The 18,507-nt window shown below is 41.4% G+C and overlaps 1 long non-coding RNA gene across 1 annotated transcript in view; it reads left to right on the forward strand.

The window, feature by feature from the left end:
* The window catches only part of LOC116518211, a 37,865-nt gene that overhangs the window by 16,279 nt on the left and 3,079 nt on the right, over nucleotides 1–18,507 (forward strand). Inside the window, exon 3 of the long non-coding RNA XR_004256526.1 lies at nucleotides 4,948–5,075. This is a non-coding gene — a long non-coding RNA (uncharacterized LOC116518211). The remainder of the gene's footprint in view (nucleotides 1–4,947; nucleotides 5,076–18,507) is intronic.

An 18,507-nucleotide genomic window follows, 5' to 3' on the forward strand; every position in this document is an offset into this window, starting at 1 on the left:
TCTGTATGTAATTACATCCTATTTTTGTGCTATGCTTATGTTCTCTATTGCATGTCTGGGAATTGCCCGCATAGGTATCTTGTTGTTTAGTTTATGTTGATATTTTTTCCAGACACGCAGTAGAGCATTCCTTAAAATATGACTTTTAAAATTCTTATCCACCTTCTTGTCATATAACAGATAAGCATGCCAACCATATACCAAATCATGCCCTTCGAGTTAAGTGTTCTATCATCTGTTGAATTAATCCAATCACTGATTAGTGATAAAACTACTGCTTCATAGTATAATTTAAATTTGGCAATTTAAAACCTCCTCTCTCACGTACATCTTGCATTATTTTAAGTTTTATTCTCAGCTTCTTCCCTGCCCAAACAAATTTGTTAATACCCTTCTGCCATTCAAGCAAATTTGCATCTTTTTAAAGTATTGGTATCATTTGAAAAAGAAATAGAAATTTAGGCAAGACATTCATTTTCACTGCTGCTATTCTTCCCAACAAAGATAATTGTAATTTTTCCCAATTTTTCATCTCTACCTCTATACTATGCCATAGTGGCTCATAATTATACTTATATAGTTTCCCGTTTGAGGCTGAATGTAAACTCCTAGATATTTAATCTTTTTAACTATTTCACATCCTGTCATTTTTTCTAAGTCTTCCCTTTGATTAGTGTCATATTTTTAACTAGCAACTTTGTTTTTCCTAGGTTTATTTTAAACCCAGATACCTGGCCATATTGATTAATCATATTCATTAAGACCTTGATAGATTTCTCTGGTTGGATTAATGTTATAACCAAGTCGTCCGCAAATGCACGTAGTCTATATTTTAATGCCTAATCTTGATTCCCTGTAAATCATCTGACCCCGTATTTTATTCAACAATAATTCCAGGGTTATAATAAACAATAATGGCGATAGAGGGCAGCCCCGTCTTGTACCTTTCTCGATTTTAAATGGTTCTGTTAAACTTCCATTGACTAATTTGTGCTGTTTGTTCCTGATATATTGCTTTGATTGATTGATTGTAGAAAATACTCTCCTATTTGCATCTTTTGCATTGTTTTCATTAAAAATTGCCAATTCACTCGATCAAAGGCTTTCTCGGCATCTAAAAATATAAGCACTGCGGGGATTTGGTTATTCTTTCCCAAATATTCCAGTATATTAACAATTTGTCTTACGTTACTTCTCATTTGTCTCCCTTGTATAAAACCGGTTTGATCATTATGAATCAGTTGGTGAATAACCAACATTAACCTATTCGCTAATATTTTTGTAAAAATTTATATTAAGTAATGATATAGGTCTATAATTTTTTGGTTGAGTAAGACCTGTGAATTCTTTAACCGTTGTGTGTGTTTGTTGCAAAGCTTGTTGCTTTTTTAACTCTTGTTCCATATGCCTAGTGACCACGTGGGTTTCCCTTTGCTCTTTCGCTTCTTCTAGTTTCGACAGAAGAAGTTAGTCCAGCAATACGGATCCTTGGATATCTTGCTGTCTGTTCCGTCCTTCTTCTTCTCTTTCTCTGGGTCCTGGAGGGGGGATGTCCAGCCTTCAGTATATTGCTATAAAAATCTTTAGCCTTCCATACTGAGTTAAGACGATATCTTGGTCACTGGTAATTAACTGCTAACCCAGCTGGAGCTTCCCATCTAAATTGTAACTGACGGTTTTTGAGCTCATCCACTAAGAAGGCATAGTCTTTTCTTGATCTCAACATTTTGGGTGGTATTTCCTTCAAAACAGTCACCTCCTGACCCCAATTTGCAACTTGGTTTTATAAGACTCTTGCAATATTCCTCATATCCCTTGTGGCAAAATACACCACAATGTCCCTTGGGAGTTGTTTTTGTCCAGCAAGCCAGGAATTAACATGATATATCTTGTCAATTTGCCAGTCAAAGTCCCTCCTGGCCATCTCATCAGTTGATCAAAAGCTTCTGAGAAGATCTCCTTCAGATTTTCTTGGTTTTTCTTTAAGGCCCCTATCCTTAAAGCAAATTCCATCTGTCTATACTGCAACATTATAATTTTATTTTCTGCATCATCAACCTTGCGTTGGGCCACATCCATTTTCGTTACCAGGTTAATATTGGAATCACCAAGATCTTCCAATTTGTCCTCGATTCCTGATACGTAGCCAGATAAGCATTTAAAAGCCTCTAAAATATCATCTCTAATTTCTTGATTACGAATCTGGACCGAACCCATAACTTCTTCTGACAAGTCCTTAAAAGCAACAGAGATCTTTTCCTTTATTTTAATTTCCATCACAGCTGCATGATTTTTTAAAGCATCATTTAATTCTTTTTGCAGTATTTCTCGAGTCAAAGGTTCCCCAGCAGGAGTAGGAGGGGGTTGGGAGGGGAGTAATGACTGTAATTTAGATGCCGGAGCAGGTGAACTTCCAGCGCTTTTCGAGGTATTAATCGGTTTTTGCTTAGAAGCCATTTCCTCAGTTAATCTTATCTTGCACCCAGTTAATAAATCCAGGCAAGCCGCTTGTTCGAGTAACTACTCTGCAGTTTACTATAAATCACTACTGATTTAATGATCTTTAGATGATCTTGAACTCTACAATAGTTTGAGCTCTGTGAAAATCTGTAATCACAGCACAACCACACCTACAAAACTGTTCGGCGCCATCTTTGTCTTTCTGCCACATAGTTAATCAGAAGGAATTTTTAGAAAAATGGAGTTAAAGTCTGTAATACATAAATTAGAAGTACTCTGGTATTTTTTTGCCCGTGTTGGAATCAGGTATAAATCAATAGTTGAGCTGAGGGTGGACGTATGCCTTCGTTCTGCAAAAAGGCAGAAAAAAATCCCTGGTGCAGATAATTCACTGGGTTATAGGGCGGCTCAAACCTTCCACACCCCAGATTTATCTCCTGGGGGAGGTTGAATGGAGCACTTCCCAAACTCAGCTTCTCACCTCTCCTTCTATGCCCGAAGGAGAGGTAATCAATCTGTCAAACAGCTGATGGATGCTGTTTAGACAGCTTAACGCATCAATGGTCTGGAGCTGCTAAAACGAAACAACTCTCACAGACAATGCCAACCGGAAGTTCCCTTTCAGGGGGTTGAAATTCTTGTTGCTAAGTGAGACCTTTGTTAAGTGAGCTTTGCGCCAACTTGTGACCCTTGGGACACTGAGACTGTCATAAATATGAGACAATTGCCAAGCATCTCTCTTGATCATATGACCATGGGGATGCTGCGACAGGCATAAGTCTGAAAAATGGTCATAAGTCACTCTTTTCCGGTGCCGGTGCCACTTTAGTCACTAAATGAACCGCTGAAAGTCAAGGACTACCTATATTTAGACCTGTTGTGTAAGTGGAGGAGAATTTATCAGTGTTTTTTTAAAAAAATCCTTTTTTCAGAATCCAGTCAGCGTGGATTATGTATGTTTCAATTTCATTTGCTATTTAAGTTGGTTTTTTTTCTGTTTTTTCCTTTTTTTTGCACACACACAGTTTTTTGTTATTAGTGTTGGATGTATGTTTTTCTGTTTTGCATCATTATTCTTGTTGATAAAACAAATAAACTTATGTAAATGGAGTCGAGGGCTCTCTTTCCTTGGGGATCAGATTGGGCAGTAATAAAAGCTGTAATAAAAAATTTACACTCAGTTTCACTTTCCAGAAACTTAGGGGGGAACAACAGGTGATAAGCACAGAAACTGGGAACCAGTTTGCACTAGAATCCAAGGCCAGGTACCATTAGAAATAATGTGGACTACTCCGAAACATCTCAGGGTTCTCAAAACACTTCATCAAGTTCTGATTGGCTGAAGATCGACTGGTCATTGGGGGGGGCTGGGAAGAGGGGAAACCTGTCTGTATTTTTTGAGTGTGGGAAACCCAGATCAAGTCTGACTTAATTGCAGCTAACATCTCTTTAGTAAAAGAACCTCTCGCTTCAACCAAATGTAGTCGAGGGTCTCTCTTTCTTAAGGGATCAGATTGGGACAGGTCTGACACAAAAGCTGTAATAAAAAATTTGCACTCAGTTTCACTTTCTTGGCGGCCGTGGAGGCATTTAAATATCCATTTAACCACATATCCTTTTGTTGCAAAAGGAGATCTATTTGATACAATAACAGAATTGGAAAGGACCCTGGAGCTACTTCTAGTCCAACCCTGCTCAAGTAGGAAACTGTATACCATTTCAGACAAATAGACATCCAATCTCTTCTTTAAAACTTCCAGTGGTGAAGCACTTACAACTTCTGAAGGCAACTTCTGTTCCGCTGGTTAATTGTCCTCCTTGTTAGGAAGTTTCTCCTTAATTCCAGGCTGCTTCTCTCCTGATTAGTTTCCATCCATTGTTTCTTGTCCTGCTTTCAGGTGCTTTGGAGAATAGGTGGATTCCCTATCATATCACCCTCGTCTTTCTTTCATTAAACTAGACAAAACCCAATTCCTGCAACCGTTCTTCATATGTTTTAGCCTCCAGTCCCTTAATCCTCTTTGTTGCTCTCCTCTGCCCACTTTGTAGAGTTTCTTTTCTATTGTAGCGACCCAAACTGGATGCAGTATTCCCAGTGTGACATTACCAAGGCAATATGAAGACATTGCAGGAAAGAAGCAACAGCAATCCACTTCTTATATAATGGGATCTACAAGCTGAATTCCTCCCCTAATCTGTAGAGAGAAAGAAAATCATGGAAGAATTATAGCTAAAAAGGGCAAAAAATATCTTATGTCCCGGGAATATGATAATATTTGGAAGTCCTGCTAAACTTATAACTCAATCTTCTGTTGTTGTTTTGCCAAACAAATGTAGAAGAGTTAAAAACAGTAGAAATAAATCCATCCAGCTTGAAGAGAACTTCTGGTTTTACTTCATTTCTTAATTCCAAAATCAACTTTGAAAACAGAGGGAAAAGAGATTTCCTGCTTCTATTCAGCCATTATTTTTCTGGAATTTCTACAGGTGTACTCCGCCATGTTCTCCTGGATCTCTTGAAATGTCTTGTAGCTGGTTTCCGGGAGTACCCAGAAAATGTACAAAAAGGTGAAGATCAGAAAAGGCGAGCAAAGCAGCAAGAAGTAGGTCTCAAGGTAGGGCTAGAGACAGAAACAAAAATTAAGAAATATTGTGATCAAACTTGGCAAGCCACGAGTCACACACAATTCCGTGGTAAAGTCACCTCCATACTTTGAGATTATCAAAGGGTCTGTTTGTTGTGGTGCACCGAGCTGGCTGCAGAATCGGACAGTGAGGAGATTGGGGAGGAACATGGGCCAGTCTTACAGTCTGGGGAAGGCTCTGATGAGGGATCTGTGTCGGAGGCGGAGAGGGGGCCAGGACCATCTGGGAGTTATGTGCTGCCTCCGGAGCCTCAAGTTGGACATCAGCGAGGCAGAGGAACAGGCTCCCCCTGTTCCCTGTGCATGCATGCGCAGAGCTGCCAGAAGGCAGGAACAGTTAAGACAGAAAAGGTGACTTGGGAGTAAGGCTTGGAGGTAATTAGGCCCTCCTATACGACGTAAAGGAAAAGCAAAGGCACCTGAGTCTTTGCAGGAAGCAACTTTGTTCATAGTGGTCTGTTTTGATTCTTTGCTCCATGTGGCCTTGACAAGCCAATTGCCAAGTCTTTGTCAGTGTTTCAAGGAAGATAACGGTGGGTGCTTATCAGGTTTACCCCGAAAGACTTTGGCAGCCTACTGTAGGACTCTTGAACAACTCTTTGTGACTCATTACGACTTTGAATGACCTCATAGCCTTTGAAATAAAAAGAGGGTTGGGGAGTAAGTCTGTGTGTCAATTCCCTGCGTTGCCATGGGAGACAAAGAGGGAAATGCATTCCACGCATACTGTCGGCTGGCGTCAGATCTCAGATTAGTGCAGCAGGCTTGGAAGGGGTGCATCTTACAGGGGAATGTTATCGTGACACAGAACAGAGGTCAAGGTCAGAAATAAATCAAACAAAGCATAGACTTGACTGCGAACAAATCTTGCCTAATGATGCTCCCAATAAATGACTTATTTTTGTATTGAACCTTGATTCAATGCTCATGAATTAATTAGGGCATTTTTAGGAAATCTGACAGTGTGCTTTTTAATGTATCAGGAAGCCTAGGTCAGAACACCCTTACCTGAGTCAGAGTAAACAATATGTTTGTCAAAAAAAGGAGTCCCCAACTGAAAAACCCAGCTACCACATATGCGGACGCTCTGGATGACTGCAGGAACAATTCACCAATAATCAGATGGAAAATGGAAGCTGGGTGGAGAGAAGAGGGCAGGCCTTGTAATATATATTTTTTAAAAGCAAGAACCATGAAAGGCTCTCTTGGTCTTTCTCCACCTGTTAAGACGCTGTATCCCATCTGCTCACAAACCTGGTCCCATTACGAAGCCCACTAATGAGACGTTAACCAAAACAATGCTGCTGAAAGCCATCGTGGGAGTGTTGATCTATGGGGAAAAAGGAAACACCTGTGAGCTAACCATCAAAGCAGTAACACTTCCCCCCACTCCCCAACTTCATATCTTCAACAAACCTCCTATTCCACTGGTTTGGGAACCACATCTAGAGAAAACTGGCATTAACTCTATGTAATGGAGCAACTGGGTGAAATTAATGGATTGGTAAAATTGACCAACTAGATGAAATTCACAGATAGGTTAAATTGACAAACAGGACCAAATTGAGGGATTGATGAAATTGACGGATTGGTGCAAATGACAAACTGGCTGAAATTGACAGATTGGTGAAATTGACCAATTGGGTGAAATTGACAGATTATTGAAATTGATGGACTGGTGCAACTGACCAACTGAATGAAATTTAAGGATAGGTGAAATTGACCAACTAGATGAAATTCACAGATGGGTGAAATTGAGCTACAAGTCAAAATTGATGGATTGGTGCAAACCGGGTGAAATCGACAGACTGGTGAAATTGATGGTGAAATTGACCAACTGGATGAAATTCGCCAGATCAATTATAACTGGCTGGACAGGTTTGTGTGTGAGAAAAAGCATAGGGACATTAACAGGGGGCCACTCAATTGTCCTGGCACAGAGAGCAGGAACGTAACCCACCTGATAAGTGAAGACTAGGGCAATATATGAGATGCTACACATCAAGAAGCCACTCAAAAGGAGAAATCTCCGCCCCAAGGACTCAACAGTGAAGACCTAGGAAAAAAAAGCAAAGCAGAGGAAGATTGACCCCATCAGGACCCTGGAGAAAAACTACCAAGAAGACCATGGGCCGCCAAGAACACAAACCAATAGATCATCAAACGGAGCCCACGATTCTTCATTGAGGCTAAAATATTTCCAGTGTTCACCTGTGCTATTGTGTTGTCACTAATTTGAACTCCTCCCTTCTGGTTGTATCGCTTTGGGGTACATCACCCTAAGCCAGTGGGGTGATGGAGGCAGCACAAAAATGAACAAGCTGTAATTAAGTGGCATACGAGGTAACTTACAACTGTCAGAATCATCATCTGGATGGTCAAGAGTCCTGCTAATGGAAGGAGCCCCGCAGTTTTGGCAGATATTCCTAAAATTTTATAGCTTTGCTTGCTGAAAAAAAACCTGCAATCAAAGACAAAAGAGGCACACATAGGATTTGGGTCTGGCTCTAAAAAAACCCACAATTCTTCTAAGCAGATTCATCACCTGCAGACAGAATCTTGCTAAACTAAAGCACATAAACCTAGGCTCTGGGAACTATTAAGGAGGAGCCATCTTCACCTTATGTCAACCCTGAAGCTGACCTGACCGGAGCCATATTGGAGCTTCAGTGTTGCCACACTAGAGCTGAGGGACTCGGGGAGGGGATTAGACATAGAGGGTTTTGTGTAGTCAAAATAAATTCCTTCTCTTGAGAACTAAGAACATTCTCACACCTGGACCGTGGAAGGAGGAGATTGGACCATGTGACTGATTGTTTGGGGTTTGAGAAAAACATTCTCTTTTAAATAGGTGAAAAGCGTGGGTTCTGGATCCAGAAACTTTGTGTCTGGATAACAAGCCAGCCACTCAGCACTTTGGACAGACTCCAAATTTGAACCATGAAAAAGCAAATGGTATGCGAGATTGCTCGGGGAAGTCACTAACTGCGTTTGTTGGTACAAATCGAGTTCCGGAGACCAAGACTATGACGGTGATGAGTTGCCACCGGAGGCGAGGGAAGCAAAGAAGTTTCCACTGTCATGTTCTTCTGGCTGCTTTCGGCAGGTGCTCTGACGAAGTTCTTCCATCTCATCCTCCACGTTTTCTTCCCTCTCAAGCTTCTCAAGCTAAAGTTGGAGGAAGAGGAGGGGAAGACAAGAACCTGTGCAAAGTGTTCTGACCGAGGCTTCCCAAGAGCCTGAGGCAGATTCCTGGTCCCAAGAAAAAAACCCTTTTCTAATTGACTGTGAATTCTGCTCATTCACATCCAGCAAAGTCTTTCGAAGGAGGATTTACAGTCCAGACACTTCTCTGGCTTGGAGAGCTGCCAGGACGATCTCTGCACACTTGGCAAGGAGATTCGGAGAGTCACCAACCAATTAAGAGAACTAATTGTCTCCTTCAAACTCCATTCCCCTTTCACCTCTTTTATTCCCTCTGGACGGGCCGGTCAATTGCCCACCGGTGGCTTACTCCCAAGTCGAGTCGTTTCCTTGGCTGTTCCCTTCGTCTGGCCACTCTGCGCATATACACACTGGGAAGAGCTCCAGCTGTTCTTCTTCCTCACTGATTATGACTCTGAAGGCAGCTGATAACTGCCAGACAGCCCTGGCCCCCTCTCTGCCTCTGACACAGAGCTCTCTCAGAGCCTTCCCCAGCCTCCAGGACTGGCCCATGTTCCTCCCCAACCTCCACACTGTCCGAATCGTTGTCAGCTCTGCTGGCCACTGGCGGGCCCAAACAGAAAGGGGCTACATTTGGAATGAGCCATCAGGTCTTGCAGATCTCAAGGGCAGAAGCTGGGCTACAGGCCTGATTCTTGCTTTGGCCCAAACAAACAGCTGATAAGCCGTAACGACAGACTCACATGGCCGTACGCTTGTCTTGCTTTCTCTTCGTCATTCTGCGGCAAGTATAGAAACCTGGGACTTTCCGGAGAAGGCAGCAACAATATACGACTAACATGGCAAATATGGCTGTAATGCCCACCAATATAGAGTAATCTATGGTAGAAAGAGAGGGAAGGAGAATGTTAGGAAGCTCTGGTCCTACTTCATGTTTTAGAAGCAACTTTTCTCCTTTTCAGCTTCCTTTCCCCTTACTTTGATTCCTCTGTGCTGGACAATGGAAAGATACCTCCCCAGCTTAGCATGACTTAAAGTTTGGAGGTGGAGGTGAAAATACTCACTTTCTTTGTTTTCCCCAGACCTGGGGATTGGTTAAGATTTGGGCCAGAATGTATCCCCAGCTGACCCAGATGAGCAGACTGGTCACGAAGCTCCCATCAGGTCCAAGAAGAGATTTCAATGATGTAGAGAGACATAGAGTAAGTAAATGTCCCTGTGGAATGAATTAAATTTTGTATTTCAGTCTCAGCTTGCATTCTAGCGAGTGCCGAATTAAGGGGCATCTACGGTTTGCGGCTGGCCCTGAGATTTGCGATTTAAATAAGAGGTGCCCTTATCAGCCCGTATCATGTGAACCGTAGTAGCGTGGCAGGAGTCTCTGCCCTCCCACCCGGACACTTTTGCACAAGCATGGGAGAGGAGAGCATGCCCGTACTGGTATTAAAAAATTAACAACCCACCACTGATTTAAATCTCCAAGTTAGGGAGTACTGGGGTTGAAACAGTGCTAAACTGTCCAGTGCAGTATTCCTCTTGTTCCAGCCTAGCACTCTGGTTTGGGGCTGATAGCTCAAAATTGAAACCCGGAGCCAAAAAAATTTAGAGTATGTGCAAAGAGACCCTGGGTTTGCATTTAATGCAAATGCAGAGTTCATCCCCTTTTGGGGGGGAAGCTTATAATAAAGTGGGTCAAAGACTCACCTGACACTATCCCCACAAAAAAAAACGAGTAAAGAGGCTGAATCCAAAGTGCTTTAAAACGGAAGCAAGACACAAGGTGGCAGAACGAAAAAAATACTTATTCCGTTGCTAATTAAGATGGTGAATTTTCTGAAAAAAACAAGGAAAGAGACAAATTCAAGGAAATAGGAGTCGCACAAATGTTAATTTTTTTTAGTCCTGAACTACCAACAGCATCCTGATTTTATTTATTTTTTATTTTTATTATTTCAAAAGAAAAGTAAACCTTTTTTAATATATCAAATATACAGAATTTTAATCTTTATAAAGCGATAAAGTCAGGCCTGCATTTATACTCCTTTTAGAATTTTGGCCTGCCACACTTCTCTTATTTCATTATGCTGTTTCTTTAGGTATAGTCGATGGGAGCGGGGAATAGAAGGAGTAGGATTGTGGAATGTATTATTTTCATTCTTTAATAGAAGCCAAGGTCATCGTTTGTCTCCACACTTTCACACCTGACTGGAATTAAAGAGAAGACCTCGAGTTCTCGTTTTTCTTTGTATTGATTTATATTCTAACAACGGGTGGTTACCACTTCGTTTTCTATTCTTTTCCTTGAAGCTTATTCGAGCTTAAATTAGCTAATGCACTTTTTTTAATGGATTCATCGTCCCACTTGAAGCTAACATAAATAGATACAGTGCCCATGGATCCAGTCCTCAAGACTGTCTTTTTTTTAAAAGGAACATTTTTGTTGCTGGAATTGCAGGGAGATTATGCAATATGCTAAAATACCTTCATGTGGAGCTCCAGATTGCTGGCATCAGGGAATTAAAGCGACGGGGCAGAGAAGATTAAAACTGGGGTCTGTTTCTATCGCTAATGCTAGAAGGCCCGAGTCAATGATTTTGAGGTCTTCTAGTCCAACCCCCTGCCTAGGCAGGAAACCCTATACTGTTTCAGACAGATGGCTATCCAACATCTTCTTAAAGACTTGCAGTGTTGGGGCATTCACAACTTCTGGAGGCAAATTCTGTTCCACTAATTATTGTTCTAACTGTGAGGGAATTCTCTTCAGTTCTAAGTTGTTTCTCTCTTGATTAGTTTCCACCCATTCTTCTTGTTCTACCCTCTGGTGCCTTGGAGAACAGTTTGACTCCTTTTCTTTGGGGCGGCCCCTGATATATCAGAAGACTGCTATCATGTCTCCCCTAGTCCTTCATTCTCTTAAACTAGACATACCCGATTCCTGCAAACCGTTCGTTCTTCATATGGTTTAGTCTCCATGCCACTAAACCTCTTTATGCTCTTCTCTGCACTCTTTCCAGAGTATCCACATCTTTTCTACATCGGGCGACCAAAACTGGATGCTGTATTTCAAGTGTGGGCCTTACTAAGGCCTAACAAAGTGGTATTAACCCTTCATGTGATCTTGATTCTATCCCTTTCGTTATGCAGCCTAGAACTGTGTTGGCTTGCATGCCAATGTATGGCACCCATGCCAACAGCAACACCCAAAATGTAGCACTTTGTTGTATATCCACAACCCAGAAATTCTGCCTACTATACCTGCCATATCTGTCTGCTAGGCATCCCCAAAGATACACCCCCAAAACAGCTCCAATGGGGAATAAATGATGAGGAGGAAGAAGAACTTCAAACGCACAGCGTCTGTCTCGTTTCCTTCCTTCAGAAGATTCATCAACTGCATCTCTACTTAAAACATAAATTGGAAAACCACATCAAGAACACAGAACGGTGCTGCAATTCCTTCCCAGCAGCCTCCTTCTACTTCACCTAACACAGTCCCTGCGAGGTAGGCTGGCCAGCGGGCAGTCCCTACGGAAAAACCCAGATGCGAAGGAATCTGGAGCGAGATGCTAAATAAATTGATTTATTTATTTTTGAAAACTCTGGGACATTTCCCTCTCTGTTGCCTCCAAACAAGGCGGGGCCACTGTGAAGGGCAGGTGGAGGCCTGCCGGGTGGAAAACCACATCTGGGTTTCTCTTGAAGGAAAACAAACCATGGTTTCCCAAAGGTGCTTTTTCAAGAGGCAAGTGGACTTTCTTTGGTTTTTCTTTGGAAGACGTTTCTCTTCTCATCCAAGAAGCTTCTTCAGCTCCGACTGGACGTGGGGAAGGGAAGGATTAGGTTCCTAACAGACAGCTGGTCATTTGCATCTTTTTAGAGAATCACTGAGGCCACTTGGAAAGGGGGGGAAGGGAAAGGGGAAGAAGGGGAAGGTAAGGGAGGGAAAAGGAAGAAAAGGAAAAGAAAGGAAGGAAGGGAGGGAAAGGAAAGGAAAAGAAAGGAAAGGGATAGAAAAGGAAAAGAAGGAGGAAGGGGAAGAAGGAAGGGGAAGGGAAGGGAAGGAAGGGAAGGAAAAAGGAAAGAAAGAAGGGAAGAAGAGAGGGAGGGGAGGTGACGGAAAGGGAAAGAAAAGGGAGAAAAAAAGGGAAGGGGAGTGAGAAAAGTGGAGGGGAGAGGACAAGGCAGTAACACCATTTGAAAACCTGATGGGTGGGATAAACCCAGAGGTGGGTTTCACATTTTGTTACCACCGGTTTGCCCCGCCCGTCCGTGTGGCCTCCGCAGATGCCCTGTGCTTGCGCACACGCCTTCTGCACCCAGCCTCAAAAACGTGCCTAAAGAGGATAACGTAGAGCCGGGGATGGGGGAACCGGTCCGAACTGGCTGAATACCACCTCTGGATAAGCCAGGATGCAGGGTCCATGAAAGATGCTGGGTCCACACAGAGCATCCTCAGCAACCCTAATGCACGAAGGCAGGTTGTGTGAATGACCTGCAAAGTCCCAACCAAGGACTACCCCGCAACAACCAGCGGGGCTCACTTACCACAACAGGATTATTGATCATGAAGTAGATGTATCCATGCTGCAAACTCCCCAAACTGGACCCCATTACTGAGAGAATGAGCGGGGAGGGCAGTTTCTATGGGAAGGTAAAGGAGGAGGAGGAAAACAACAACACAATTCCTTCAGTGGAAAGCAGAAAAACCAACACAACATCCACAACACATCTTACACCTCCTCTCTCCTCTCACCCTTCCATTTCTGCTTGGATGGGAAGAAGGCCGATCTTCCCTCACCTTCTCTTCTGTTAGGAAAGCTAATTATTTTCCCCACGTAGTTTGGACTCCTAGCATCTCGTGGTGGTGTCTCATCCATAAAGAAATCAGCTGAGCTTTAGGAGATTCCCAGATTTTCTAGGCACTGCATTTGTTTTTTTAAATACAGTTGCGAGTTGATCCTCTTCAGAAATGCTTTATAATTTCTCTGCCCTGCCTTGCCCCGGAGCTTAGAAATAACCATGGATCAAGAAAAACCACAACATCAGCAGCCCTTCAAACTCACATTACTTTTGAGTGTGGGTTCGGGTTCCTCATTGTCCTCCATCCTTCCGGGAAGATCAAGGGAAACCCTTGTTCGAACAAAAGCAAGTTTTTTTACAAATCATTCTCCCCCCAATCCAGGCAGAAAACCTCCACAAACTCTCTTCCTCGATGATTACATGGTAGACTGCGGTGGATCAGGGAGGCTCCAAAGAGCCTGTTGCCAATGGTGGACGTTGGCTTGAGAGCTTCCTGTTCAATTCCTAATTGTTGTAATAAATTCCCCAAATTAATTGGTACCCTCCCTGTCCTTCCTCCACCAGCGCATTTGGAGGAGGCCAGTCTTCAAATTTTAGATTTTGAGGCTGGAAATATTTTTTTTAAAAGCCAACTTACTATTTTTTTGGAGAAAAAACACAGCTGTCTTTTCTTTCGAATGAAAAATGCTGGAGGCAGCAGAGAGAGCCAATCAGGGAAAGGAGGTGGGAACATTCCGGGGAAAGCAGAATGGCAGTTAGGTGGCTGTTTTGCATAAATTTCCATCCGGGGATTCCACTTTCAAGGGGTTGAAATTCTTTTTTTTATTGACAATTTTTTAAAAAAAAGCTTTTACAAATATTTACCTCACCTTCCCCCTCCCCACCCGAACCCAACCCCCCCCAACCTCCCCCCCCCCTGACTTCCCAGAACAATACAGGGTATAAATCTTTAACAAGCATATACTAAAATAAACTTAAGGAATGTTAGTATTATCTTTCATTTGAGCTTTAACTACTCTTTTGTTAGGCTAACTCTAAACAGATTATATTGTTCCTCGCTTTTTCAGTCATAAACTATCTGGAATTTCTTAGTCCCATATTTATTTTGAATATAGTCAATCCATCTTCTCCCACTCCAGTTTATATTTCTCATCTGAGTGGTCCTTAAGATATGCTGATATTTGGGAAGAAGGCGGAGGCTTAGCAGTGAGAAGACGGAGTTTCAGGCTATTCCTGAAATTGGACGGGTCGTTTTGGACCCAAGCTGTCCCGGAGAGACAGTGAAAGGTTGGAGGAGATCCAGTGACCTCAGAGATGTTCGCAAAGTCTCTCGGGGGCTTGAAATTTAACCTCCTTTGCCAGTTCCTTCTGGATTAGCTGTAAGCTAACCGAAACTGCAGGTTGCCCCTAAGAATGGTGGGAGTGTTTTCAACTGTAAGCTGATTTTATTACTCAAAGAGATACGGTCCGCATTAAAATTTAAGCTAATTGAAACCAAAGAACAGAAGAATCTAGCGGCGAATTGGTTTTTTTTTATGGGTTGTATGGCCGTGGTTACCCTATTTCTTAAATGTTTTGAATGCTATTTACGTGGATAAAGGAAAGATTACTTCAACATTCCCTCTGACTTTCCTTAAGTGGGCTGTAAACCAATTTACTATAATTTGGCTTCTTACAATTTGACACTTTTATTGCTTGGCTGTGTTGGTCTAAGATCAGATAAGATTGCACAGCTCCCAGCGTGTTCTTACTTGCAAATATCTTAAAGCTTCTAGCTGGGTCACAACATGGCATCTATACATGCTTCAAATGATTCATTTCAAATGATTTTCTCCGCATTTCAAAAGTTGTTTGACACATATGAAAGATTTGAAAAAAAGCTGGACTATTTGTTGTTTTTAACATTAAAATATGAAGAAAAAAGTGAGAACGTTGAATGTTTGAATGTTCCTGAAATACAAATGAAGAATGTCAGAAATGAAGTTTCTCAACTTGCTGACATGCTGGGCGTCTGGTTTACTTCGGAGTGGAGAAAGAGATGCAACGCTTGAAAGGGGGGCAGCCATACAGAAGATTTATTTCAAAAGACAGAGCGCAGGAGGAATGAGAAGCATTAAAGAATCTATATTTTATGAAACATCATTTGCAGAATTTTCAATACCACCCTTGAAAATTAAAGACAAGCTGAAAAGTGCAACAAGCCTAGGACAACGTTATTACATCAGAGGTATCCTAAGCAAAAGGTGCGAAGATATTCCTGTTTGGACTTGCCTTATAAAACGTTTGGTGAATTTGTTCCACGAATGGCAATAGGACTAAGGAGGTTTTGTTATTGGAGAGATATAGGCTGATAGATGGAAGAATACAATTCAAAATTAGCTAAATCTAATTACTCTTATTTGTAATAGACATAGCTGAATAATAACTGATATTGATAGTAATGTATATAATGTGGAGTTGATATGATAAATAATAATTGGATATGAGAAGGGAAGGGTGGAAATATTTTTGGACCATATACCAAAGGTTATTAATCACAATAATTATCACTATTAAAAAATAAAATAAATATATACAGTTAAATGTTAACTAATATGGCGAAAATATTATGATATACGATATATTACGTAAAGAAGGGAGAATGATAATAAACTATACTGCATGGAAGATGGAATTTTTTGGTATTAAATATTATGGATGTTCAGCTAAACAGGATATGAGGATTTGATGTTCATGGAGGATTTACAAACAAGTAAATGAAATGTCAGCATGTGGTTATGGATTATATCTTTGCATAGTTAAGGATAGAAGGATGTTTAATAACTGTAGTCAACTAAAAGTGGAGGTATATGATGTCAATATGGTAACATTTGAGTTAAGATATTTGGAATTAATATGAATAATGGAAGAGATGCACCAAAACATGTTGCAACCAGCTGATATTCTTTTTTTATAATATATACTTGTGTTGTTGTTTTTTTGGTTTTTCTTTTGTTTTTTTTGTTTTTCCCCTTGCCTTGTTTTTTTTGTTCTTTTGTCTTCGTTGTTTGTTTTTTCTTTTCCCACTGGTGTGGGCATGTTTTTGTTTAAGTAACAAAAATTATTTATTATGATATTATTAGTATGATTATTATTATTATTATTATTATTATTTAAATAACTATTATAGTCAAATGAAAATGGATATATGATGATGGTGAAATGTATGAATATTTGAGTTAAAATGCTCGAGTTAACATGAATTATGTTTGTTGACTGTGAAGAGATGCACAAAAGTCTATTTGTTCTGAGGGAGAGAAGGGAGAGGAGAGGATTCTGTGGGGCAATCCTGAGGGAGAGAAAGGGATAGGATAGAGGAGGCAATCCATTTCTTATATAATGGGAGCTACAAGCTGAATTGTTCCCCTAATAATGGAGTCAGGAAAACCACCTTGGCAGAAATATGCAAGAATATAGCTAAAAAGGGTGGGAAATTATTTTAGTCCTTTGGGGAATAAGACAATATTTGGAAGTGCCTTCCTGGTTCATTGGAGCAACAGAAAAATGGGATAAAGCAGAATCGGGCTTGCGAGATGTTCTTTTTATAGCTAATCTCAATAATGGAATTTTTTAAAAGCCTTCCTACAGGATTGATTTTCTGCCTTGGCCTACCTCGCAGGGCTGACACTCCCAACAGCTCTGCTAAATTTATAATCCAATCCCGCTCCCCCCCCCCAACTAGTGTAGAGGAGCTAAAAACAGTACAAATAAATCCATCCAGCTTGAAGAGAGCTTCTGTTTTACTTCATTATTTTAATTCCAGATCAACTTTGAAAACAGAGGGAAGAAAGAGATCTCCTGTTTCTATTCAGCCACTAGTTTTCTGGAATTTCTAGAGGTGTACGCCGCCATGTTCTCCTGGATCTTTTGAAATGTCTTGCTGCTGGTTTCTGGGACTCTCCAGAAAATGTAAATAAAGGCGAGGATGATAAAAGGCCAGTAAAGGAGCAAGTAGTAGGTCTCAAGGTAGGACTAGAGACAGAAACAAAAATTAAGAAATATTGTGATCAAACTTGGCAGACCCACAAGTCACACAGAATTTCATGGGAAGGTCACCTCTGTATTGAAAAAAAATCCCCAGGAGTTTTAAGTAAACATTTATTTAATATATTTTATTTACCGTATTTTTCGGAGTATAAGAACTCTGGAGTATGACTCACCTTAGTTTGGGGGAGAAAAATAAGAAAAAAAAAGATTCTGCCTCTGCCTACCAGCATCCATGGTATTCATCTGGCTAGCGTCCTGTCAGTGTGTGAGAGAGTTGAGGGCTGTTTGGAAACAAACAGTCTTTGCTGTGTGAACAAGGAAGGAGACAGCAAGGAGCCTGAGCGTGGGTTGTTCTGTACTAAAGCTGCATGCTGTGCTGATATCTGAAACTAAAACTGGAAGTGAAACTCTCTCCTCTGCTGAAAATACTACGTTGGAAAAGCTGTTTTTGGTATTGTATATTTACTTCATGTGTTATATTATATATAAAGAGAAGTTATTGAATCCTTCTGAATCCATTACTTGTGTCTGCTTTCTGAATGTGATTGCTGCTGCAAACTCTGACACCTCCTTGCAGCAATAGCAAACAGCCAGGTCAGCTTCAGCACGTTATCACAGCCTGATTCAGCATGAGCAGCTGATTGACGGGTGGATTAGCCTCCAAATAGCTGAACACCCCCAATCAGCTGTCCCAGGCTGCAGGAATTGCCACAGACCATCTCCTCCCTCCGTGCCTCGCATTTTTGGCTACATTCGGTGTATAAGATGCACCCAAATTTCCACCTTCTTTTAGGGTGTGGAAAAGGGGCGTCTTATAATATGAAAATTACAGTACTTTTTACATTTCCAAAGGGATTACAAGGTCCCTTACCTTAGTCAGAACAAACACAAGGCTGAGAAAATTGGACTGTCCAATTGACGGATCCTGCAATGAACAAATGCGGACGCTCGGGATGACTGGAAGAACAATTCACCAATAATCAAGGGAAGAATGGAAGCTGGATGGAGAAAAGAGGGCAGGCCTTGTATGTTATTTTTAAGCAACAACCGCAGACAACTTCCCTTGGTCTTTTTCCACTTGCGAAGACTCCGTAGCCCAGCTGATCACAAACCTGGTCCCGTTATGTAGCCCACAAAGAAGAGGATAATCAAAACAATGCTGATGAAGGCCAGGGCGGGGTTGTTGCTCTGTGGGGAAGAAGGAGCACCTGTGGGTGACCATCAAAGTAGTAACCCTCCCCACCCCCAACTTCATTCTCAACTGATCTTCCACAGGGTTTGAGAACCCCATCTAGAGAAACTGGCATTAACTATGAAATGGACCAACTGGGTGAAATTGACCAACTGAATGAAATTGACAGACTGTTGAAATTGATGGACTGTTGAAATTGATGGACTGGTGCAACTGGAT

This window comes from Thamnophis elegans, chromosome 15 (assembly GCF_009769535.1).
Source record: "Thamnophis elegans isolate rThaEle1 chromosome 15, rThaEle1.pri, whole genome shotgun sequence".
Taxonomy (NCBI): domain Eukaryota; kingdom Metazoa; phylum Chordata; class Lepidosauria; order Squamata; family Colubridae; genus Thamnophis; species Thamnophis elegans.